We start from the raw sequence: 26810 nt of genomic DNA on the forward strand, positions 1-26810 counted from the left end.
AAGCCCTAGGCTGTTTTGGGGCGGTTTGCAGGCGGTATTTTTAGCACAATAACGCCTGCAAACCGCCCCAGTGTGAAAGGGGCCTAACCCCGCTCCCACTAGTCCCAAATCCCTAAACCCGCTCCCACTAGTCCCAAGTCCCTAATCCCACTTCCACTAGTCCTAAAACCAGAACCCTAATCCCTCTCCCCCTAGTCCCAAATCCCTAACCCTAATCCCAACCCTAATCCCGCTCCCACTAGTCCCAAATCATAAACCCACAGTAGTGTAAACATATTACCTATTTTCTGTCCCAGATTTGACTTTCTTCTTGATATGTTGTCGCCTGCCTTACTGAGACATGATACCAACTACAGAGAGGCAATACCTCCGTGTGAATGTTTGCTTATAACACTAAGATAAGTTTATAATGGTGTATATAAGTAGACAAAGTAATAAAGTATATCAAGTATTGAATAAAAACAACATAATTGCAAAAACAAATATTTATTTTACTCAATATATATTTTTTTTCAATCAAACAGTAGAAAAAGGTGATAGATAACAATAAACTAGTATACAACAATAAAACAACTTTGATAATTGAATTTTTTTATGTTTTTTTAACATATAATCTTTATTAACAAATTTAAACTTGTTAGTAATGGAAACAATAATAATCTAACAATCAAAACATATAAAATTATAGATCATGATATAAGGGAGGGGTGGCATGGGACTCCTCTCGACGGGGAGGAGGATGAGTTTGTCGTGCCCTATACATTGGGACACGGGCAGTGTCATAGGTGGGAGGAGGTAGGATGGGATACATTGGTGGTCCGGGGTACTGGACAGAAGATGGAGCAGGGTATTGTAGATTGGAAGGGCCAGGATATTGTACGGGTCTAGATTCAAAATTGGAATACATCCCACTGTTTTGCACATTGACGTCTGGTCTGGAGGATGGACAACTTTTGTTCTGATATGATTCAATGACCTTAAGAATATCACTTCGCATTGAACATTGCGATTTTTTGTCAACAGAATCTGAGTGGTATTAGACTTCTGGTAAAGTCAGCACTTTCCCCCATTTCTTTGTGATGTGCAGCCAACATCTGCTTTACCACCTCCACAAAGTCTTCACATTGTCGCTGTTTGGTTTTATATTTTTCTCTAATTTGTGCTGGCTCCAATTCGTTATCGATTGGATTGTGTGGCTCATTTTCCTAAAATGAAGGACAAATTGACAATGGAGGATCAGCCACATCCTCCTGCTGCTCGGTATCCTGCTCATCCTCCGTTTTTCGAGTCCACGTTGCATTCAGTCCTGAAAAGAAATATAGAAAAAACAATCACTATATATGTATATATATATATATATATATATATATATATATATATATATATATATATATATATGTATATATATTGAAATTAATAACCCTTCATGATGATATACTTACTCCCTCAGCTCCATCACTGGTTTTAGAAATCGAAGGTCCAAAAAATGGCAATAAACTCTAGATTTTTTGTCACCTGACCCACTTCTTGTTTGTGTTTGTTTTTTAGCTCCCTCCTGTAGTTGCCTTTCAAGGTTTTCCAACATTTTTTAAGTTGTTCAACTGAAAGATATGAAATTATATTGTATGTTTATTTACAGATATCTTGCCACAGGAAATAGCTGCACATCACTACAATATGAATATTGCATAGGAATATTGACGATTAATGAGATTGTGAAGCTAACGTGTGCTATATGGAATCTAAAGAAAGAATTCATGCCATTATCAAATAAAGAGAAGTGAAAGGATGTTGCCGATCGCTTCTGGAGTAAAACGAACTTTCCTAATTGCCTGGGAACTATTGATGGAAAACACATTAGGGTTATAAAACCCTGTTACAGTGGAAGCAGATATTTTAATTACAAGAAGTATTTTTCAATTGTTCTTATGGCTGTTGTAGATGCAGACTACAAATTCTTATTTGTTGATATCGGAGCATTTGGAAGTTGTGCAGACTCAACTGTATTCCAAAATTCTAAGTTTGGAAAGTGGCTAGTTGCAAAGAAACTAGATTTACCAGAGAACAAACCACTACCTGGGACTGAAAATCCAGATATGCCTTTTGTGTTTGTGGCTGACGAGGCATTCGCTATTAATGAACACCTAATGAAACCATACTCACAGAGGAATCTCGACCCCCGAAAGAGAATATTCATTTACCGTCTCTGGGCACGCAGGCTAGTAGAATGTGCTTTTGGAATACTTGGCAACAAATGGCAAATTTTCCACAAACCAATAGAAAATAGAAAATTCTAGTAATAAAAGCAGCATGTGTTCTACATAATTTGGTATGGGAGAGAGATGGTGTAAATTTTGAGGACACTTTGGCACACAATTTAGAACCTGCTGAGTTTGTCCATGTTCGTGGTCCGACAGTTGGATTCACAGTAATGGATAAATTGGCGGATTATTTCATGAGCCCTGCTAGTCAACTTAGTTGGCAGGGTGATATGATATAACCCTTTCTTCAATCCATGCATTAAAACATATTTTCTTCTATTCAAAGATATTTGAAGATATTTGCAATATGTATTTGTTGTAACACCGTTAAATAGTTTTTGATTAGCTTAGAACAATTCCTTATTCTATTTAAACACGCATTTAAAAATATAAAACGTTGTGTCTCTTTTGTATTATATAGTATTTTGAGTTTATTGCATACTGTATATTTTGTGTCATGTAATAAACCTAATACAATGTATGTTTTTTTTTTCTTTTATATATGTAATCAATAACTTTCAAACATCACTACTGAATGTGATTACGTTTCTGGATTTGTGATTAGTGGGAGTGGGATTAGGGTTTTGATTAGGGATTTGGGACTAGTGGGAGCGGGATTAGGGTTAGGGTTCTGCTTTTGGGACTATTGGGAGCGGGATTAGGGTTGGGATTAGGGATTTGGGACTAGTGGGATTAGAGATTTGGCACTAGTGGGAGCAGGATTAGGGTTAGGGTTCTGCTTTTGGGACTATTGGGAGCAGGATTAGGGATTTGGGACTAGTGGGATTAGGGTTAGGGATTTGGGGCTAGTGAGAGCGGGATTAGGGTTCTGGTTTTGGGACTGGTGGGAGCGGGATTAGGGTTGGGATTAGGGATTAGTGGGAGTGGGATTAGGGTTAGGGATTCGGGGCTAGTGGGAGCGGGATTAGGGTTCTGGTTTTGGGACTAGTGGGAGTGGGATTAGGGATTTGGGACTAGTGAGAGCGTGATTAAGGTTAGGGATTTGGGACTAGTGGGAGCGGAATTAGGGATTTGGGACTAGTGGGAGCGGGATTAGGGTTCTGGTTTTGGGACTAGTGGGAGCAGGATTAGGTTTGGGATTAGGGTTCTGGTTTTGGGACTAGTGGGAGTGGGATTAGGGCTAGGGATTTGGGGCTAGTGGGAGCGTGATTAGGGTTCTGGTTTTGGGACTGGTGGGAGCGGGATTAGGGTTGGGATTAGGAATTTGGGACTAGTGGGAGCGGGATTAGGGTTCTGGTTTTGGGACTAGTGGGAGCGGGATTAGGGTTGGGATTTGGGACTAGTGGGAGTGTGGTTAGGGATTTGGGACTAGTGGGAGCAGGATTAGGGTTGGGATTAGTGACTAGTGGGAGTGGGATTAGGGTTACAGATTTGGGACTAGTGGGAGCGGGGTTAGGGTTCTGCTTTTGGGACTATTGGGAGCGGGATTAGGGTTGGGATTAAGGACTAGTGGGAGTGGGATTAGGGATTTGGGGCTAGTGGGAGCGGGATTAGGGTTCTGGTTTTGGGACTGGGGGGAGCAAGATTAGGGTTGGGATTAGGGATTTGAGACTAGTGGGAGCGGGATTAGGGTTCTGATTTTGGGACTAGTGGGAGCGTGATTTGGGACTAGTGGGAGCGTGATTAGGGTTAGGGATTTGGGACTGGTGGGAGCGGGATTAGGGTTGGGATTAGGAATTTGGGACTAGTGGGAGCGGGATTAGGATTAGGGTTCTGGTTTTGGGACTAGTGGGAGTGGGATTAGGGTTGGGATTTGGAACTAGTGGGAATAGGGTTAGGGATTTGGGGCTAGTGGGAGCGGGATTAGGGTTCTGGTTTTGGGACTGGTGGGAGCGGGATTAGGGTTGGGATTAGGGATTTGGGACTAGTAGGAGTGGAATTAGGGTTAGGGATTCGGGACTAGTGGGAGCAGGATTAGGATTAGAGATTTGGGACTAGTGGGAGCGGGATTAGGGATTTGGGACTAGTGGGAGCAGGATTAGGGATTTGGGACTAGTGGGAGCGGGATTAGGGTTAGGGATTTGGGACTAGTGGGAGCGGGATAAGACCCCTTTCACACTGAGGGCGTTTTGCAGGCGCTATAGCATTAAAAATAGAGCCTGCAATCCGCCCTCAAACAGCCGCTCCATTGTTTTCAGTGTGAAAGCCCGAGGGCTTTCACACTGGAGCGGGGCGCTGGCAGGACGTCAGGAAAAGTCCTGCCAGCAGCTATGGGGTCCCCAGGCAATCAGAGATTATGGGGTCACATAGTATACACACACACAGTATACACATACATGTTTCTATTGGCTGTCCCTGGTCCATACTGTCTATTAGCTGTCCCTGGTCCATGCTGTCCCTGGTCCGTACTGTCCCTGGTCCATACTGTCTATTAGCTGTCCCTGGTCCATACTGTCTATTAGCTGTCCCTGGTCCATACTGTCCCTGGTCCATACTGTCTATTAGCTGTCCCTGGTCCATACTGTCCCTGGTCCATACTGTCTATTGGCTGTCCCTGGTCCATACTGTCCCTGGTTTTACTGAGGCTGGCAACCCTGATGGGGCCCCCTAGTGGCCCAGGGCCCTCAGGCAGTGCCCGAGTGGCTCAGTGGTCAGTCCGGCCCTGGTAACAAGCAGTTTCTTGTTTTACTTCAAATCTTCATTTTTCTGGGATTAATTCTTTTTTTTTGGCACTTTAATTTTGTTTTTTTTTGGCACTTTGATGGTCTGTTTAATCATTCTGACCTTCCCACAATTTCAGTCCCGTTGCTGTAGACGTTCTCTTTTCTGCTTGCATGTTTACCTTTTTGTGAGATCATGTGGCTTTTCTACTGCTCAGGGCGGATTATAGGCGCTATTCAGGCATTTTTACAGCGTTTTCAATTTGTTTCAATGGAGAGGGGCGTTTTTGAAGCGCTTTTTTTCAAAGCTCCAAAAGCTGCTCCAAAGATGCTGCTTGCAGGACTTTTCTCAACGCCTCACCAGCTCAACGCCTCAGTGCGAAAGGGTCCATTGAGATGCATGGGGAGCATTTTAATAGCGTTATTTTGTAGCGCTAAAACGCTGCAAAAACGCCTTGGTGTGAAAGGGGTCTGAGTTCTACTTTAATAATCTGCCTCATGCTGTGTCAGCTGTTATTGTTGTATATTCAGGACATCGCCTAGCAAAGTATTTGCTGTGAAATTGACTCTCGGGGACGGCTAAACTCAGGTCAATATTGTGAGATCCCCCCCCCCCCCCCCATCCTGTGGTCTTCCTCTTCTATGGCTGAAGTGGAGTTTTCGAGTGTTTCACGGGAGAGGTCAGGAAATTCCACAGGAACTCTCCACATACAGGAATGTTAAGTGTATTTTTTACTTTTTTTATTTTGCTTTTCTGAACTGTTTCATATCCTCCAGGAAACATTTAACCTCTTCAGCCCCCTCAACTGTACATTCCCCTCCAGAGCAATTTTTACATTTCGGCTATGGGCCCGTCTATTCAAAAAAGTAATGCATACACTATATTGTCAAAAGTATTGGGACACCTGCCTTTACACGCACATGAACTTTAATGGCATCCCAGTCTTAGTCCGTAGGGTTCAATATTGAACAAAGAAGGGAGACCAACTTATTTAGGAAGGAGGCCGTGCCACGTCCAATAGTACATAAACACAAGAAAGGAGTTCCCCTAGGTGGACTTTACCGGCACTTGCATGATAGAAACAAGTTTTTAGAAATAGAAGCTATAATGCATCATAAAAAGGTGTAAATTTTATTCAATTAGAGAGATACAAATATTAAAAACAGAGTGGATATCATCCATAACAAAGCAGTGCTAATGGGTAAATACATAAAACAGTCAAGTAATTAACAATGGTGAAAAGGAACCTCTTTTCAAGCCCGATGCGTTTCGGGGTGTTTAGTGTATCTAGGGTCCTTCTTCAGGGGCATGATCGAAAAAAGGGGTTCATCTAAATGTGTTGAAAAAAATAATATACATATAAATCAGCATGTAAGAGTATGGACAGGGGTCAAATAGTACACAGTAGATATCCAATGGGGGTTTTTTATGATCCAATGATCACCTACCTGGGAAAGTTCCATTAACTACTTGTAGGAAGAGGTTTAAAAACACAAAGCCACTGAAAAAAGCAGGGTGTCGGTGGGCAATTTAGGATGTGGAGGGTATACGTGCTATTAATAGATGGTATAGGTTGCAGAAAGATAAGCAATAATTTCCATATAGGAGTATAACACTATACCCATCCCGCCCGACCCGGGCATGCGCTAGCCAGAGCGGAAAGCTGAGGTCACAGGAAGGCGCCCCTAAAAAATGAAAAAATTAAGGTACTTTTAGCAGAGATGCACTATATAAAAAAAGAAAATAATGCCAAAGTGACAGACCAAAAAAGGGTGTGCAAAAGATATGCATCTATATTTCATATTATGGTGGTAGCCGTCAAGTATATGCATATAAAGAACCAAATAGTCAAGGCTAAATAGTCAAGGCTCCGCCTTGCGCCCACCGCCTCCATGTTGCCACTCCGGCGAGCATGCTCAGTTCGCCGGTGAGGCACTTCCGTGTCGGTGGGGCGGGTGTGCGCGACGTCGCTCCAACGTCATTGCGCCTTCGCGCATGCGCGGTAGGAGCGTCGCCGCGCACCCTCACTTCGGGAGGCCTTATTGGGCGTCCCAGCTGTCGGCCTCCACTACACAGCTGTGCGTCTTATTGACGCCAGCTGATTGGAGTCTGTCATACATTTAAACCGGCCCCACTCACTTCCTGCTATAGCGCTCTATATGCTGGATGCAGGTTTGCGTGGCTGGCCGTTTTGTAACACTCTGGTCCTCACAGGTATGTTCATTTACTTACATTGTTTGCTCATTTTGTTCCTTCTCAAGGATCTTTAAAGACCATTATTATAGATGTCTGATATCTCTCCTTTTTAGTACCTAATCCTCTACCCTGCTATGGTAATATCCTATTTGTTGTAGGCTATTGGAAACTTATACACACGTCCTTTTTAGGACTATATTCGTCTTTGACATATGGATGTAATATCTTCATGTCATTTTTGTCCAAATTATTTAGCCCCTTATCCAACAAATCTCTTATGATATATGTACCCATTTGAACATATATATCTTCTCACCATATACTTTTAACTAGGCATTTCTCCCAACATGCACTAATCCTATTTCAATAATTATCTTATTATATACATACGTTTATTACCTCTGCTTTTTATTAAGTACATTACCATTTCCATTATTATTTATTTTTGTATATTATTTTCGCCCCTCCTCTGTCATTTAGCCTTGACTATTTGGTTCTTTATATGCATATACTTGACGGCTACCACCATAATATGAAATATAGATGCATATCTTTTGCACACCCTTTTTTGGTCTGTCACTTTGGCATTATTTTCTTTTTTTATATAGTGCATCTCTGCTAAAAGTACCTTAATTTTTTCATTTTTTAGGGGCGCCTTCCTGTGACCTCAGCTTTCCGCTCTGGCTAGCGCATGCCCGGGTCGGGCGGGATGGGTATAGTGTTATACTCCTATATGGAAATTATTGCTTATCTTTCTGCAACCTATACCATCTATTAATAGCACGTATACCCTCCACATCCTAAATTGCCCACCGACACCCTGCTTTTTTCAGTGGCTTTGTGTTTTTAAACCTCTTCCTACAAGTAGTTAATGGAACTTTCCCAGGTAGGTGATCATTGGATCATAAAAAACCCCCATTGGATATCTACTGTGTACTATTTGACCCCTGTCCATACTCTTACATGCTGATTTATATGTATATTATTTTTTTCAACACATTTAGATGAACCCCTCTTTTCGATCATGCCCCTGAAGAAGGACCCTAGATACACTAAACACCCCGAAACGCGTCGGGCTTGAAAAGAGGTTCCTTTTCACCATTGTTAATTACTTGACTGTTTTATGTATTTACCCATTAGCACTGCTTTGTTATGGATGATATCCACTCTGTTTTTAATATTTGTATCTCTCTAATTGAATAAAATTTACACCTTTTTATGATGCATTATAGCTTCTATTTCTAAAAACTTGTTTCTATCATGCAAGTGCCGGTAAAGTCCACCTAGGGGAACTCCTTTCTTGTGGTTAGGGTTCAATATTGAGTTGGCCCACCCTTTGCAGCTATAACAGCTTCAACTCTTCTGGGAAGGCCGTCCACAAGGTTTAGGAGTGTGTCTATGGGAATGTTTGACCATTTTTCCAGAAGAGCATTTGTGAGGTCAGTCACTGATGTTGGACAAGAAGGTCTGGCTCGCAGTCTAATTCATCCCAAAGTGTTCTATCGGGTTGAGGTCAGGACTCTGTGCAGGCCAGTCACGTTTCTCCACCCCAAACTCGCTCATCCATGTCTTTATGGACCTTGCTTTGTGCACTAGTCCAAATCATTTGGTGGAGGGGGGATTATGGTGTGGGGTTGTTTTTCAGGGGTTGGGCTTGGCCCCTTAGTTTCAGTGAAGGGAACTCTTGAGGCATCAGCATACCAAGACATTTTGGACAATTTCATAGTTACATAGTAGGTGAGGTTGAAAAAAGACACAAGTCCATCAAGTCCAACCCATGTGTGTGATTATATGTCAGTATTACATTGTATATCCCTGTATGTTGAGGTCGTTCAGGTGCTTATCTAATCGTTTTTTGAAGCTATCGATGCTCCCCACTGAGACCACCGTCTGTGGAAGGGAATTCCACATCCTTGCCGCTCTTACAGTAAATACTTACAGTCCCGATACTTTTGACAATATAGCATATTAGTGAATGGGGCAAGTGGTCAGTAATAACACAGCAGCCACTGCTTCCTTAAAGAGGAGCTCCCATTTAAAAAAAAAAAAAAAAAAATTAAAAGTCAGCAGCTAAAAATACTGCAGCTGCTGACTTTTAATAATCGGACACTTACCTGTCCCAGGGTCCAGCGATGCGGGGGATCGAAGCCCCACTCATCTCCCCCTCCATTCGGTGGCGTCGACATTGCAACTGTGGGCGCCTGGCTGTGGCTTCACAGCGGGGCACCCACTGCGCATGCGCGAGCGGTGCCGCGCGCCGTGATTGGCCGCGCAGTCATCTGGGACCTGTCACGTGTCCCAGATGATTGACAAGAGGGAGCAGAGCTGAGCCCTTCCTGCGCCGAGGGGAAGTGATGTCACCAGCCCTGGCACTGAAGGAGGCAGACTACGAGGGACCCCCTAGCAACAGCCATTTAGAGGTGAGTAAAAAAAAAAAAAAAATTCCAAATATTTTTTTTTTTTTTTTTTTTTAGGCACATTCATGAATTTTTTTTTTTTTTTTGGGTGGAACACCACTTTAACAACCACTGACATCATTTCCCATATATGGCCATATTTAGGCAATGATGTAACCCAACTCCATTCCCTGCCCATTTGTTTATGTGGCCGTGGATTCCCAGTAAGTGAATGGATCACGTGATATCAGTGGTTAGTAAGGATGTAGCTGCTGTTTTCTTTAGCAACCATTGACAGCCAGAAGCTGTCACGGTTGTCCACGCTGAGCACACTAACTTATGATTGGACAGAACCAGGGGCGGACTGACAAATCATGGGGCCCCCGGCCAATAGGAGATTATGGGGCCCCCGGGCAATAGGAGAAGATTATGGGGCCCCCAGGCAATAGATTATGGGGCCACACAGTATACACACACAGACACACAATATACACACACAGTATACACACACAGAATACACATACACACACTGAAAAGGTACTGGAGAGGCGGGGCAGCTATAATCTTGGAATTTAAAAAAAAAAAACACAGATCTTTACATACTGTCCCTGGTTTTATTGAGGCTGACAACCTTTATGGGGCCCCTTAGTGGCATGGGGCCCTCGGGCAGTGCCCGAGTGCCCGAATGGTCAGTCCGCCCCTGGACGGAACACTGCGCTTATCCCTACATATGACTCCCAGGCATTGCTGGGTGCTTGGCCCTGACTTCATTATCTTGATCTATGATACTCTACCTTACACCGCCGTTCCACGAACGTTGTTTTCTCTTTTAGGGATCATTTCTGCCACACACAGGGGATGTATGTTAATATACATTAAATTATAATACATCTTGGTTGAATTGCAGTAGCTGTGACACACTTAATAGCTTCTAATGGAGTCTATGAGGCCGGGAAGCTGATGGGGTTTTATCCACAACTCATTACAGGAGTAATGAACACTGAATGTGCGATGGATAAAGACGGAACATTTGCACTTAAAGCATTTATCCTTTTCTTGGTAGCTGCCTCTTGAATTATGTTCTCTGTAGAGTTGTTGATAAAGATCTGTGCTTAAAGGGCATGAGAAGGAAGGTGTCCATGCTTTCTCCTGGATGATAATATATAAAGCCAAACTCTCAGCAGATAATAAAGAAACAAATTAATGCAGCTCTGTATTTAGTAATACACGTTATTACAGTCCCCTGTACAGCAGAGCTTAGGTTGGGGGAGTTAGGAGCAACACTGGTAAGAGTACGGGAGTTGCCTACTACCCAGCAAGCCTCTCCTGTCCGGCCTGAGTTTTGGAGACTGCCGGATAATAGGCCTGGCTATGGAAGCAATGAGTGCTCTTGGGGGGGGTTCCTCATTGGGGCCAGCTCTGTCTGCCTAGCCCTATCTATTGTAATTGGTTGTGGTGCTCTATTTGAGCATCCCAAGTCCAGGGCTCTAGGCTTGTGAACGCTTTTTGCTACAGAGCTCCTGTACCCTTGGTTTGCCTTATTTGTTCTTGTCCATGTTGCCTTGTGTTTGGATTGTCCTGTTATTGACCACCTTGTATGGATCATAGACTACTCTTCTGATTGCTGTCTGCCCTGACCTTGGATCGTCTCTGAATTGGGCTTCGTCTGCCACCTGCCTGAACCTTGTACTATCTCTGGATTATGCTTTGCCAGATGTCTGCCCTGATATTGAGCCGTCTCTGGATTTGGCTTCGTCTGCTACCTGCCTTGACCTTGTACTCTCTCTGGATTACACTTTGTCTGCTACCTGCCTCAACCCTGTGTAGCACCCTGGTGTTTAAGCAGGGTTACTCCTAAATTTACCGGCCAGGTATAGCTATCTTGGCTAATTGTTAAGGACCAATGGATTTCACTCTAATGCAGCGTACACAAGGGCGGACTTTTCGACCGGACTGGTCCGACGGTCTATCCGACAGACTTTCGGCGGACTTCCGACGGACTTTCCCAACTAACGGACTTGCCTACACAAGATCACACCAAAGTCCGACGGATTCGTACGTGATTGTGTACGACCGGACTAAAATAAGGAAGTTGATAGCCAGTAGCCAATATCTGCCCTAGCGTCGGTTTTCGTCCGTCGGACTAGAATACAGACAAGCGGACTTTTCGACCAGACTTGAGTCCGTCAGAAAGATTTGAAACATGTTCCAAATCTAAAGTCTGTCAGATTTTCGACCAAAAAAGTCCACTGAAGGTCCGATGAAGCCCACACATGGTCGAATTGTCCGCCGGACTCGGTCCATCGGACCAGTCTGGTTGAAAAGTCCGCTCGTGTGTAAGCGGCATAAGTCTGTAATTGCTGCAGTTTTCTCTTTTGCCGCTAGGTGGCCGGGTACCTGGTGGCATTAGATATGAGAAGGACACGGCAAGGTCAGATTATGGGTATATTGGGTATCCCAGCCAATAGGCAGGGGTTTTCTTAAATCCCTTGGCCTTCTGGGAGAACCTATATATTTGGGTGGAGTCAGGTTATCGGAGTTCTGTGCCACTTGGATGGCTGTCTGGGTGGACGTGTGTCATGTGCCACGGGCTGCTAGGCCGGAGTTTGGGCCTATCCCGGGCACGTCTGGCTGCTAGGCTGTATGAGGGCCTATCCAGAAGCAAGAGAGCAGAGCAGGGTTGGGATTGTGGCTTGCAACCGTTCTGCCGGCCGGAGAACCTGTCGTGGTCGGAGGTAGAGGGGAAGCTGTCGCCACTAAGGGGACCAACCGCCTTATTACCAGGGACCACAGTGAGTAGCTGAAGCAAGTACCGGAGCAGTATTCTGAGTATAAATACTGTATAATAATAATAATAATAATAATAAGTTATCTGACTTCCTGTTAGAGTGTGGCTAAGTTCTTAGCCGCGCTCCCGAACCATACCAGGCCGCATATGCCTTCCCTTACTAAACCATAGCAGGCCACATATGTCGTCCCTTCCTGAACCATACCAGGCCATATATGCCTTCCCTTACTGAACCATACCAGGCCACATATGCCGTCCCCTCCTGAACCATACCAGGCCACATATGCCGTCCCCTCCCGAACCATACCAGGCCACATTTGCCTTCCCCTCCAGCACCATACCAGGCCACATATGCCGTCCTTTCCTGAACCATACCAGGCCACATATGCCGTCCTTTCCCGAACCATACCAGGCCATATGCCTTCCCCTTCCGAACCATAACAGGCCACATATGCCGTCCCTTCCTGAACCATACCAGGCCACATATGCTGTCCCCTCCAGAACCATACCAGGGAACATATGCCATCCCTTCCTGAACCATACCAGGCCACATATGCCGTCCCTTCCCAAACCATACCAGGCCACTTATGCCTTCCCCTCCCGAACCATACCAGGCCAGATATGCCGTCCCTTCCTGAACCATACCAGGCCATATATGTCGTCCCTTCCTGAACCATACCAGGCCACATATGCTGTCCCTTCCTGATCCATACCAGGCCACATATGCCGTCCCTTCCTGAACCATACCAGGCCACATATGCCGTCCCTTCCTGAACCATACCATGCCACATATGCCGTCCCTTCCTGAACCATACCAGACCACATATGCCGTCCCCTCCTGAACCATACCAGGCCACATATGCCGTCCCCTCCAGAACCATACCAGGCCACATATGCCATCCCTTCCTGAACCATACCAGGCCACATATGCCGTCCCTTCCTGAACCATACCAGGCCACATATGCCTTCCCCTTCCGAACCATACCAGGCCACATATGCCGTCCCTTCCTGAACCATACCAGGTCACATATGCCGTCCCCTCCCGAACCATACCAGGCCACATATACCTTCCCCTCCAGAACCATACCAGGCCACATATGCCGTCCCTTCCTGAACCATACCAGGCCACATATGCCGTCCCCATCCAGAACCATACCAGGCCACATATGCCGTCCCTTCCTGAACCATACCAGGCCACATATGCCGTCCCCTCCAGAACCATACCAGGCCACATATGCCGTCCCTTCCTGAACCATACCAGACCACATATGCCGTCCCCTCCTGAACCATACCAGGCCACATATGCCGTCCCCTCCAGAACCATACCAGACCACATATGCCGTCCCCTCCTGAACCATACCAGGCCACATATGCCGTCCCCTCCAGAACCATACCAGGCCACATATGCCGTCCCTTCCTGAACCATACCAGGCAACATATGCCGTTCCTTCCTGAACCATACCAGGCCACATATGTCTTCCCCTCCCGAACCATACCAGGCCACATATGCCGTCCCTTCCTGAACCATGGAAAGTGTTTCCACCGCTCAGGCTGACACTGACCCAGGTGTAAGTAGAAGTTTCAGAGCAGAAGAGCTCCAGGTGCTGGCTGAATGCTAGGCAAAGCAGGCTTGAATGGAGGAGAAGATTTGGATGCCGCACACTGGATGTAGTCAAAAAACTTCACTTTATTGAAAAAATGGGATCATCAAAACAACAAGACTGTCATGCAGAAAGTACAGGTAAGCTGACACGTTTCGCACTCAGGACTGAGTGCTTACTCATAGCTAACAAATATTAAAAAGACAAACTCTTATATAGCTCAATGGAGTATCACATGATTGCCCAATTAGATGGTCATTGAGTCTCAGCTGGAAGCCAATTTAATGAGGTCTCGGCATCTGCTGGCTATTTGGTGTGTTAACTGATTGAGAAATGTTTTCAAAACCGTGACATGTAAATAGATGACAAAGAATGTGAAAAAAGATGTGTATATGCACATGTGTAGGCAAAAAATATATATGTGTGTATATATATATAGTGAATCCTATCAATAAACGTGTATATAATAATGAATATACTTCTATAACGTGTATATATGAAAGGTGATAAGTATCAAAAAAAGGGGTTACTATTAAGTGAAAGGAAAAAATGTGTAAAAAATATTTCTCATTAAAAAAAGAGAAAACATATTGATACAAATATTCAGACAACGTGCAAAGTAAATGTGAAGAGTGAATGTAATGAAACTATATGTGAACAAAATATATAAATATGATGAGACTCTCTATAATATGCCGGTGAAGTGGATGAAGCTCTCTATAATAAGCCGGAATAATACAGGTGAAATATAGAGCAATGTGACCTGAAATAATGCGTGATGTGCCCGCGGTTGATAACAAGGTACATATAGGGCCCTATAATAATAAAAATGAACTGTGGGATTCAAAGACATAAAATCACGCTGATAAAGGTTGCCCTGATCTGGTCAAATGGCAGTGATATATGCAGGGTCCCAGTAGACTGACTTGTAACGTAATGATTCTAAATGATGAGCCTGGCCGAGAGCAGGGTGTGTGTAGAATTTCAAGAATGAAGCAGCGGTGTTCAAAGTAATAGAACGCCGCTAGTCTGTGTCACACTAAATGTCTAGATGGAATTATAGTGATGGTAATAAAGTTGGTAGAGGTCTCGGCCAGTCACCCAAGTTTAATGGATCACAAAAAGGGACAAATGAAAAACAAGTAAGATACTATAGGCTGGGATATGAAGACATAAAATCACGCTGATCAGGGTAGCCCTGATCTGGTCAAATGGCAGTGATATATGCAGGGTCCCAGTAGACTGACTTGTAGCGTAGTGATTCTAAATGTTAAAATATGTTAGTTTGTGATCCGTCTCGGGTGGCTCATATAAAAGCATGTCTCAGTATATGTGTGTCAGCAAATGCCAAGACCTCCAAACAAAACATATTGGAATAATACATCTTATGAATCCACTAATACAATACTCAGATATTAACACCGGCAAGTGAAACAGATGAAAACAGGCATATAATGATCGACGTGAATCCAATCTATGAAGACGATGAGAAGAAATGTTATAATGCTGCATTCTAAAGAGAAACTACATATTCATATTGCAACATTACACTCACAAAATAAGCACTAAACACAAACGATACAATGTATGTCAGTTTATGTACATATAAATAAGCTTAATATATCTGAATTATGATCCCAAGGTGTCCAAAAAAATATGTATATGGACAACAGGGTGTACAAAATGTGAACAAATAAAAATAAATAAATGAATAAAATAAAATAAGGTAAAAAAGTGTGAAAACATATTGCGTAAAAACCTAATATATATATCAGGTGTTTCCTACACAACTAGAAAGATGTATAGGACAATGAAAGTTTCCATATATATCTATGTAATGAAAAATGAGCTGGAATAAAAGAAATAATAATGAAATAAAATTGTGAACCTCATGATACAAATCATGAATAATTATCAAAAGAAAACGATAAAAAAGGTAGATATAATAACACAGAAATGTGTAGAAAACGAAATAGAATAAAACTATTTATCTCAATATTGTCGCGATATGCATCCTCAGATAAAATTAACTTGTACTTTGGTCAGGTATATAAAACACCCGAACATGATGGATATCGCGAAACAATAAAAGATATTGTATATTGCTATTATTAATATGACCTTTTGCATACATCTATTGTTGGCCATGGTTCCCTGGGAATTCCTGCTCTGCCATAGTTACTATACTGAGTATGCAGAGTAGGGGAACTTGTCGGGCATATATACCAATCAAGGTGGTAAATATTATATATTCATGTATAAGATTGGATATGTTTGTACATAGGCCCCAATGGTCAATAGATGGAAAAAACTCCTATTTTGGCACCATCTGACCGAAACACAAAACAAGAGGAAATAGAAAATGGCTGACAAAACGTGAAAATGTAAAAAATGAACATGAAATGTTCTTTATAAGGACTCATGATAGTGTAGGTGTTATGACCATGTTCAAACAGTATAGGAAAGAGCCAAGCGAGTTAATTCCCCCTCCACCAACCTCTGAAATACATCAAGATCTTTGCCCCTGGATGCCACTGGGTAAAAATCAGATTTAAATCTGATTATTAGTTTTTACTGTAAATCAGTGGGATCCATGGGGGGTGGATCCGAATCATCTGCCAGTGTTATTAAATCTTGCAGTGCACACACTTCATTAAAAGAGATAGGTGAAGGGGGAGACTCACCTGATTCGCCAAGGTTCCCTGGAACGTCCTCTTCTCTAGAACCACCAAAGTGTTTCTTAAGTGTTAATAAGCGAGAAAACCTGTTAACGTCCAAAATAGTGTGAAATCAATCAAAATGTCTATTAGGGCTAAAATTAAGGCCTTTTGATAGAAGGTTGATCTCCTCTTCATTTAAAAGTCTCTTTGAGATATTAAATACGGTGAAACTCATTTCTTCATTTTGCCTCTCAAGCTGTAATGTGAGTTGTTTGGAGTTCTTGTGTCTCCTACCGCCCCTTCTTGTTTTTTTATGGACAATTTTTTCCTCTTGGTGTAACCCGACCTGTATATATACACATCTTTTTTCACATTCTTTGTCATCTATTTACATGTCACGGTTTTGAAAACATTTCTCAATCAGTTAACACACCAAATAGCCAGCAGATGCCGAGACCTCATTAAATTGGCTTCCAGCTGAGACTCAATGACCATCTAATTGGGCAATCATGTGATACTCCATTGAGCTATATAAGAGTTTGTCTTTTTAATATTTGTTAGCTATGAGTAAGCACTCAGTCCTGAGTGCGAAACGCGTCAGCTTACCTGTACTTTCTGCATGACAGTCTTGTTGTTTTGATGATCCCATTTTTTCAATAAAGTGAAGTTTTTTGACTACATCCAGTGTGCGGCATCCAAATCTTCTCCTCCATTCCTTCCTGAACCATACCAGGCCATATATGCCGTCCCTTCCTGAACCATACCAGGCCACATATGCTGTCCCTTCCTGATCCATACCATGCCACATATGCCATCCCTTCCTGAACCATACCAGGCCACATATGCCGTCCCTTCCTGAACCATACCAGGCCACATATTCCGTCCCTTCCTGAACAATACCAGGCCACATATGCCGTCTCCTCCTGAACCATACCAGGCCACATATGCCATCCCTTCCTGAACCATACCTGACCACATGCCCTCAAGATGAGGAAGGGGCCTGCCTTGGCAGGGGCAAGGTCCTCTTCTCCACAACCATGGCCAGTGGTTGTTGGGGTCTGGGAGTAGGGGCTTATCAGATTCTTAAAGCCCACTTTAAAAATAAGGGACCCCCGTAGATACCAGCCCCTCTCCTACTTGAATAACAATGAGAGTTTGTTCTCTATGGACCCACAGTATGAAGGAACGTAGCCAACCTCTCCCTCTCTGACATTGACTACGGACTATGAGATTTATAGTGTGCATAAGGCAGTGTAAATGACCACAACTAACGTGCACTGCTCATTCCTAACTAATGGAAGCGAGAGGGGGGGGGAGAGGTTCAGGAGCTCACAGAGGATACTACAGTAAGGGAGCAAAAAACCCATTAAGTAGTGATTTTGTGAAAAATAGATTACAGGACCATTAAATAGTAGATTTCTATGAATTATTTTTGGAGAATAAGGATATCATTTAGTGTCACTTTACCTCTAGTAACATCCCTGACTTCTGACTATGGGGACATCTAGTGGCCAAACAGGGCTTTACAACAGGCCAACTCAGTGCCCTACAGCACATGATTAATTACTACCAGCTAATAAAACTGGCAGCATCTGTAAGGGGTTGAACAATAGAATGACATTTAATTTAAAGAAAATATTGGAAAATTTAGGCAAACCGAAAAGAGATCGTGAAGCAAGGCCTATTCCGAGTGCCCGTTGTGTGAGATGATGTATGATTGCGGTACACAGCTGTTGGAGAATTTCACAGATCCGAGTCCATAAAACACGGTTATGGCCACCTTGGGTAATCATCAAATATTTCACCTTCCAGTAAAAACAAAGTGCGGTAAACTCACACCGGAGAGGTATGTGCTCAGGCAGTTACGTTATTTCTCACAGAAGGGAAATTGAAAGATTGATGTCTGTGGAAGATTCCCGGGTTTATTGTTGGAGAGAACAGAGGCATTTTTTTTTATGTTCACTTCAGCATGAGCTACAGAAATTGAGAGGAAATTAAATGAAAAAATTATGTTCAAAATTTTTATTTTATTTATATTTTATTTTTTTATTTTTTTTTTTATATAAATATGACCACGGTCAGATTACAGCATTAGAAATCTATTTTCAAATTAAGTGCATCCAAGCCGAGTAGTGAATCGGTGTTACACTTCCAGGTATTTGTTACTAGGGATGAGCCCAACTGCCCCGGGTTTGGATCAACGTTGCTGAACCCGAACCAAATCTCTCCAAATTAAAAATGCCCAATTGGCTAATGGGCAAGGGCATGTCAAAAATAGCATGGGGGATGGGCTCTGCTCTAAGGAACGTGTACCAACGCATTTAACCACTTAAATGCAGGGCACTTTCACCCCCTTCCTGCCCCATAAACAGAGCTTTTTTTTGGTGGCATTCAATCACTCCCATTTTTGTTTTTTTGTTTTTTTTTTGCTAAACAAATAAAAAAGACCGAAAAATTGGAAAAAAATAGTTTTTCTTCTGTTATAACATTTTGTAAGTAAGTACATTTTTTCCTTCACTGATGGCCACTGATGAGGCTGCACTGACGGGCACTGATGAGGCTGCACTGATAGACAGCACTGATGGGCACTGATGATGAGGCACTAATATGCAGCACTGATGGGCACTGATAGGCGGCCCTGATGGGCACTGATGATGAGGCACTAATATGCAGCACTAATGGGCACTGATAGGCGGCCCTGATGGGCACTGATGATGAGGCACTACTATGCAGCACTGATGGGCACTGATAGGCGGCCCTGATGGGCACTAATAGGCAGGACTGATGGGCACTGATAGGAAATGATGGGCGACACTGATGGGCACTGATAGATGGTACTAACAGGCAGCACCGTTGAGGAGGTGCTGACAGGCATTACTGATGGGCACTGGTTGTCATCCCTAATGGGCAATGGTTGGCATCCCGGGTGGGCACAGGTTTGGGCAGCACAGTGGTGTAGTGGTTAGCACTCTCGCCTCACAGCAATAGGGTCACTGGTTCGAATCCCAACCACGACACTACCTGCCTGGAGTTTGCATGTTCTCCCTGTGCCTGCGTGGGTTTCCTCCAGGTACTCCGGTTTCCTCCCACACTCCAAAGACATGCTGGTAGGTTTATTGGCTTCTGTCCAAAAATTGGACCTGGTGTATGGGTGTGAGTTGGGGACCTTGGATTGAAGACCCCTTGGGGGTGGGGACCGGTGTGTGTGTGGAGCGCTGCGAAGATTGATGGCGCTACATGGGTACCTTAAATATATATATATATATATATATATATATATATATATATATATATATAAATTATAATATATTGGATGGGCATATTGATGGGACGCAAATGTGCAGGGATGGGGAGAATTGTGGGTGCTCACTCAGGTTGAACTGGATGGACTGGTGTCCTTATTAAAGTGGTGTTCCTGCCGAAATTATACTTTTTAAATAAAAATACCCCTATAATACACAAGCTTAATGTATTCTAGTAAAGTTAGTCTGTAAACTGAGGTCTGTTTTGTTAGTTTATAGCAGTAGTTTGTTATTTTATAAACTTACAGCAGGCCGTGGCCATCTTAAGTGTGGGCATCTGAAGCCAGACTGTATTTCTTCCTGGAGCTCATCCTTGCATATCTCGCACATGCTCAGTGCAGCACAAGCAGTGTAATAGGTTTCAGGTCCGTTGCCATAGCAACGGCAGTGTCAAAGGAAGTTGCCGCCCCTTCCCAGAAGACATTGCAAACAGGAAATGAGGCGATGGGTCGCGGCCAGGGAGGAGGAAGTGAAAAATGAATACAGCAGATATACAGTAGGTGCTGAGAAAAAAAATAAAAAAATATCCAATTTGTTTACAGTGCGCAGTTTAGTGAGGGATGCTGAAGAGTTGTAAAAGTGGGTGGAACTCCACTTTAAACCTTACTATGTACTGTAACTATGTAATTATGTAGGTTGGCACTTGTGGGCATTCTTGATGGGTCTGCACTAATAATCAATGTGCTGATGTGTCAGGAGAGCCGTTTATGGTCTCTCCTCTACTCGCGTCTTGTCAGCGCGAATAGAGTGAAGACCGATAGCGGCACTTCCTGGTTGAGATGTGATCGGCTGTGATTGGACACAGCCGATCACATAGTAAAGAGCCTTTGTCATAGGTTCTTTACCGAGATCGGAGATGTCAGAGAGACACACCGCACCACCGATTGCCACGCTGCGTGCGCTCGGGGGTGCTCGCAAGCGGCCTATCCTGCTGAACGTCATATAATGATGCCCAGTCAGGATAATGAAACCACTGCCCAGCTGTCATTCTGCTATAGGTCGGGCAGGATGTGGTTAAAAAAACAAACAAAAACATTTGACCAGGCGCAGTGAGTTTTTTTTAAAGTTTGTAAAGTGAAACATTAAAAATGCCAAATTCCTTTATCCACTTGAGCTCTGGAAGATTTTGCTCCCTTTCATGGCCAGAGCATCTTTTGCTATTCGGCACTGCGCTACTTTTACTGGCAAGGCAAAACATGTCGGGGGGTGTGGCCTGGGTGGCATTTAGGTTGAAGGTGCTTCCATTCTTTCCATGAAGGTTTTGTGTGATGTGTGGCTCCTGGGATTCCTTTTCTTTCCTCACTGACTTTGATGGTGCCGAGAAGAGCTCTTTCCTTGCCCGCACCCCCAGCGGTTGTCAGCATATAAGGACCTACTAGAGTCTGAAGCAGCACTATTCATTTCTTTGTATGGGATCAGGACAAGGGCCTCTTTCCCACAACTCTGGCTGGTGGTTTTGGGGGTCTGTGGGTGAATCGCTTATTAGAAATATGAGGGACCCCTAGATACCAGCTCCTCCTCTACGTGAATGAGTATGGGGTGCATAGTCTCCTACTCATTTACAAAAAAAAGATGTAAGCTAGAAATAAGGACACCCAAATGTTTGACAAATCCTTTATTAACCACCTGACTTCTGGAAGATTTACCCCCTTCATGACCAGGCCATTTTTGTGCGATACGGCACTGCATTACTTTGACTGACAGCTACGCGTTTGTCAGCAATCTGCAGCGGGTCACTTTTCAGAAGGCACTTGACAAGGGGCTGGGAGGAATTATGTCCCCCTCCTCATTGCCTGTCTTAACCCCTAAAATCTCACCCCACCGTGTTGCAACTGAGTGCATTGCACGTGGCTTAAAGAGCGGTAGTGGCGCGAGTGAATGGGTAACTTTTGGCGGGTGGTATTTCCCACCGAATGCGTCATGCTAACTGCATGAGTCACTTCTTATAGTCAATACCCACACCAGACAATCCTGGGAGATGACTCTACCCCCCTCCAGCACACAGCAGGTGAGGGATGTCCATTCCCTCCACTCAGGTCTCAGATTACACTCAGCTCTGCTTTATACTGTGCAGTGTGTGACATCAGATCCCCCCGCCTCCTGCCTCCTGGAGCTAAAAAATGCGGCGTAATTTCTGGACTTTGAAAGCGAGAAGAGAAGAGAAGACTGCAGATAAACAGGTACAGCTTATGTAGGAGGATTTGTTTAACAACCTCCCACCCGCCATATAGTAAAATGACGGCGGGCGGGATCCCCTCTTGCTCTGGGCCGACACCATATGAAGGCGCCCAGGGGGGCGTGCAGCGCGGTGATCTCTGTGGCGCCGTGTTCTTAGGACATGGCGCAACCCGGATCTCGGTAAAGAGCCGATGATGTGGCTCTTTACCCATGTGATCAGCTGTGTCCAATCACAGCCGATCACATGTAAACACGGAAGTGCCGTTTATTGGCTCTCCTCGCCTCGCACTGACAGAGTGTGAAGCGAGGAGATCCGATCAGCGGCATCTCCTCGCAGGGGAGACCTATACAGGTAATCATGGCACCGATCATCAGTGACACCAGTTAGTGCCCATTAGTGATGCCAGTCTGTGCTGCCTTTCAGTGCCCATCAGTGCCTGCTCATCAGTGCACATCAGCCCTGCTTATCAGTCCCGCCTATCCGTGCTGCCTATCATTGCCCATAAGTGCCGCCTATCAGTGCCCTATCAGTGCTCATCAGAGTGCCATCTCAGTGCCTTCTCATCAGTGCCCTTCAGTGCCGCCTCATCAGTGAAGGTCAATAATTACTTATTTACAAAATTTACTGATAGAAACTAAGAAACTTTTGTTTTTCTCAAAAGATAAAAAACCCAGAGGTAATTAAATGCCACCAAAAGAAAGCTCTATTTGTGTGAAAAAAAATGATAAAAATGTAGTTTGGGTACAGTGTAGCATGACCGCGCAATTGTCATTCAAAGTGTGACAGCGCTGAAAGCTGAAAATTGGCCTGGACAGGAATGGGGTGAAAGTGCCCGGCATTGAGGTGGTTAATCTCTGTGTATTACTTGAGGTTACTCAGTTTACTGGAAATAGGTAAGGTTTTCACAACCACTTTGGGGGGGCTAGTTAAAACGTGGCTAAACAGAACATTTTTACTGCCCCCCCCCCCCCCCCCCCCAAATCACAGGTGTAAATGTATCCTTATGAATGAGCCCTCAATTACAGTATGTTACACAATGTGCTAAAAGTTTTGAGACTATTATTATATCCTGTCATATCGGTGATACGGTAGAAAGTTCTCATTAGCTGTAGTTGAAGTGCGATGTGAACATCAACTCCACGTAAAAAGAATGAATTGCATCGGCCAGAAGTCTTCTTTCTTGTCCCCCTGCCTGGGTTGGCTGCTTCTATAACATGTAAAAAATGATTGATCCGCTATGGATATTGCTTTTCCCGCTGTCCAACCTCATTAGGAGAGAATTCTTGTGCAAATAGAAGGTAATGAGCAACTGTAACCAATGTGGGAAATTACCTCTGCAGAATCCCTCTGCTTGATGGTGACTTCACTGGTTAAAGGGAGCCATGTGCTTTGTCCATGCAGGGCATGCCATGAATACTCACTTTAGAGCTGAACTCTAGTCTTGTCAGGACCCAGGTCACCTGATGGTGGCACTGTGCTTCCCAGAGCGTAAGGTTGTAGTTCCGGTGTTCACCAGCGGGTGTCTCCCAGCAGGCAGTAGATCCCAGTAATCGGTCTCCATCCGATGCTGGCCGCTGGGAGGGTATTTAGTTCCTTCTCTACATTTCCCCCTCATTCCAATGTTTTTGTCATCTAACTGGTGAAGGCCCAGATTCCAGGGCTGCTAATAGAAATCACGGGGCCCTGTATGGCCTACCTGACAGGCCACCGCCCGCCGAAAATATCAAATGATGTTTTTGCTAAAATGCCACAGCCATGATGCTATGCTTCGCAGCCATGGCAGAGATTATACCCCTGTCGAACAAGACCCATTCAAGTGAAAAGTACTGCTCTGCAAGTGCCCCGCATCCTTGTGCAAAGCATGCAATTGCAGTTCACTGGATCAGGGTTAAAGCAGGTGGCAATATCGGCACCCCCGATATTCATTTTGGATAATGAGCCCCCCTCTCACTGTCCTAAAATGACCCCCCTGTGTGCCCTCAGCAGCTGCCAGTGGGAGGGGAAGACGGTAGCACTGTGGGGGAGACACATAGGGGTCCCAGACAGCAGGTGGAAGGGGGTGCAGATAGTAGAACCAATCCCCTTGCAGCACAGCTGGAAGGAGAAAAGAAAAGTAGAAGCCAGCAGTGCTGCGGGGGATCACAAGTGTCAGCAATAAGGCGGTATAGCCGGTAGGTGCCCTCCTTTTGAACTGATAAGACCTGGGCCCAGTACAGGAGGGCTGGCTGTACTGCCTTATCAGTGACCCTGCCTGTTTCTCCTGGAGGTGATGACAGGATATAACAGGGCACGGAGTGGCACAGGTGCCTTGTAGGAGATCATGGCCGGAAGAACCCTGCAGCAGCTGCCGAGCAGCAGGCGGACTGATGAGCTGGCTGAAGCGGAGACACAGCAGCAGGTATGGAACCATGGGCAGCAAGCATATTTGCAAGAAGGCGGATGCAGGATCTCGGGTGGTCAGGCAGGCAAGAGTAGGTATCAGCTGGGCAGCAGAGGTGCAAAATCAGGAACCATAGCAGGGGTCGATATCGGGTGAGCAGAGAAGGTACCAAAACAGCAGGCAAAAAGCAGGGTCAGGTCACAAGCAAGAATCGGCAACGGGGTATCAGGAACAATCAGGTTAAAGACAAGCTGGGAAGTACAGCATCAGGTCACAAACGAAAGAAGCTGATGACCACTCAGCAATTCTCTGATCTCTGGAGCCACTTTACATAGGTAAGTGAGCGCCACATATTTACGCACACTCACAATTACGCAAATGTGCAGGTGCGTTAACACGTGCACGAGTTAGGGCATGTCTAGTGATGCACATGCGCGCGAGTTAGAGAATGTCTGGTTGTCACTCGAGAAGTGTTATTAGCATGTGTACAGCTTCGTGCACGACTGTGCATACGATTTCCCTGACAATATTGCTGCTTATTCTTGACAAGTCTGCTTAGAGAGATGAAATGTGTGTTCCATATCCCCCCCCCCCCCCACCACCACCAATCCCTCACCTATAAGGCAGAATGTATTGTTTGCTTTGTCTAGTGGGGTTTTAATAAAGAGTAATACTTACCCTAATTCACTTTCCTGCAGCATCCAGTGCTTTAGTCTATTTCTCCCCCACCTGAGAATATGATTGAGCCCTCAACATCATCATATAGAATGCAGGCCCAGTGGTGGCTGCTGATGCTGTATTGTACCTGATCTCTCTCTGATATCAGAGAGAGGGGTGGAAACATAAGTGGAGAAGAGGCTCAGGTTCAGGGGAACCATTGGTCCATACCAGTAGGGAGAAAGCTTGTGGGACCATGGAATAAGGATTGGCCTGGCATTGGGCTTGAATGGTGGGGTGAGTTTTAATGATATCACTACTGTGCTGCTCACTGTTCTCCTTGCTGGAGAAGAAGCTGTACCTGAGGAGCTGCAGAGCAAGGATCTCCCTGCTTCTGCTTTATCTATTCTGTAGATCTGTGCTTCCTCCACATCTTCTTCTGATTCATTATTCCCAACCAGTCATCACATCACCAGTTATCAGAGGGGCTATTCTGACATAAGGAAGTAAAGTTCTGCGCCTACCAATTTGGTCACCACCACATGTGCAAAACAAGGCCATATTAGTCAATAATATGGAAAAGTTCTGCTGCTCACCAAAGTTCAAGCTCTTAACATAGTGGTGGACAGGTGGCTCAGAGGTGATATTCCACCACCTGGACCCTTTTTTAATGGGGGAAATCCCATTGAACTGTACCACAAACATGTGCATTCGAGTGATTGCAATGAGGTCACTTGATTTGGTCATGTTTGGTAGCGGTACTGCTTGCCAAATGCATCATGCTGTTTAAAATTTGCAAGTCAGCGGCAATACAGTATGTACAGACATGTCTGCCAGCAATCTTAACTTGCCAGTGGGTGGTGAAAATGTGGGCTGTCTATTTTCACCCTGTTCCATTTCAAATGCTACTTTATGCATTGGCACACCTTCTTAGACCCAGTCTGTCCGGACAATATGGCCACCTGCTGACTTGGCTGACTTGGCACTATCCACAAGCAGCTTAAAATGATTGTAAAAGTTTAAATGTCATTTAAAAAAAATAACAAACAATGGTTTTGCACAGAGCAGCTCCCATACTCGTGGCTCTTTCCCCCCCACCACGAGTGCATAACCATTTCCAATAATTGAGCCTCAGTGTAAAAAATGTTCTAACTTACGAAGCCATCCACAACTCTGCCCCCAGCTACATCACTAACCTAGTCTCAAAATACCAACCAAAATGTTCTCTTTGTTCCTACCAAGACCTCTTGCTCTTTAGCCCCCTTGTCACCTCCTCCCATGCTCGCCTCCAGGACTTCTCCCGAAAGTGCGGCAGAAACTGTTGGCGCTATATTAATCCCGTATAATAATAATAATAAACTGTGAAAGCTCTGTTTTTTATCAACATTTCAATGGTTCCTTTAGAAATTTGTTGGATGGAGGGGGAGTTGTACTAGAGGTAACCCAATGCTTCTTCAAGTAAACTTCTTAAAATTTATATATGTTTTCAAAACTAGTGCTAACAAGTCCAAATCAAAGAAGTCCTTCCAATGTTTAATGGGGACTTCTCCCGGCTGGGTGCCCTTAATACAGCTCAAGCAGAAGCTTTTCGGGGGCACATCTCCGTAATCCGCCTAACCTGGCACCTCTGGATTTGAAGAAGCAGTGGCTCCTCTGTGATAAGAAACTTTCCACAAAATGTTTCTAGTTGGATAAACACAAAGTTCAACTGAAGAACTTTAATAAATAACGATTCTGAAGTACATTGCCTTCTTCTTTTGGCCATCAA

The 26810-nt window shown here is 44.4% G+C and overlaps 1 long non-coding RNA gene across 1 annotated transcript; it reads right to left on the minus strand.

Moving 5' to 3' along the window:
- Nucleotides 1–668: 668 nt before the first annotated feature.
- On the minus strand, nucleotides 669–16831 carry LOC141147829 (uncharacterized). Its single transcript, XR_012245159.1, has 3 exons — nucleotides 16549–16831; nucleotides 1443–1601; nucleotides 669–1306 (listed from the first exon to the last, which is right to left on the minus strand). It is a non-coding gene; the product is annotated as an uncharacterized lncRNA (long non-coding RNA).
- Nucleotides 16832–26810: the final 9979 nt, after the last annotated feature.

Source organism: Aquarana catesbeiana, linkage group LG06, assembly GCF_042186555.1.
Source record: "Aquarana catesbeiana isolate 2022-GZ linkage group LG06, ASM4218655v1, whole genome shotgun sequence".
In the NCBI taxonomy this organism is placed as follows: Eukaryota; Metazoa; Chordata; class Amphibia; order Anura; family Ranidae; genus Aquarana; species Aquarana catesbeiana.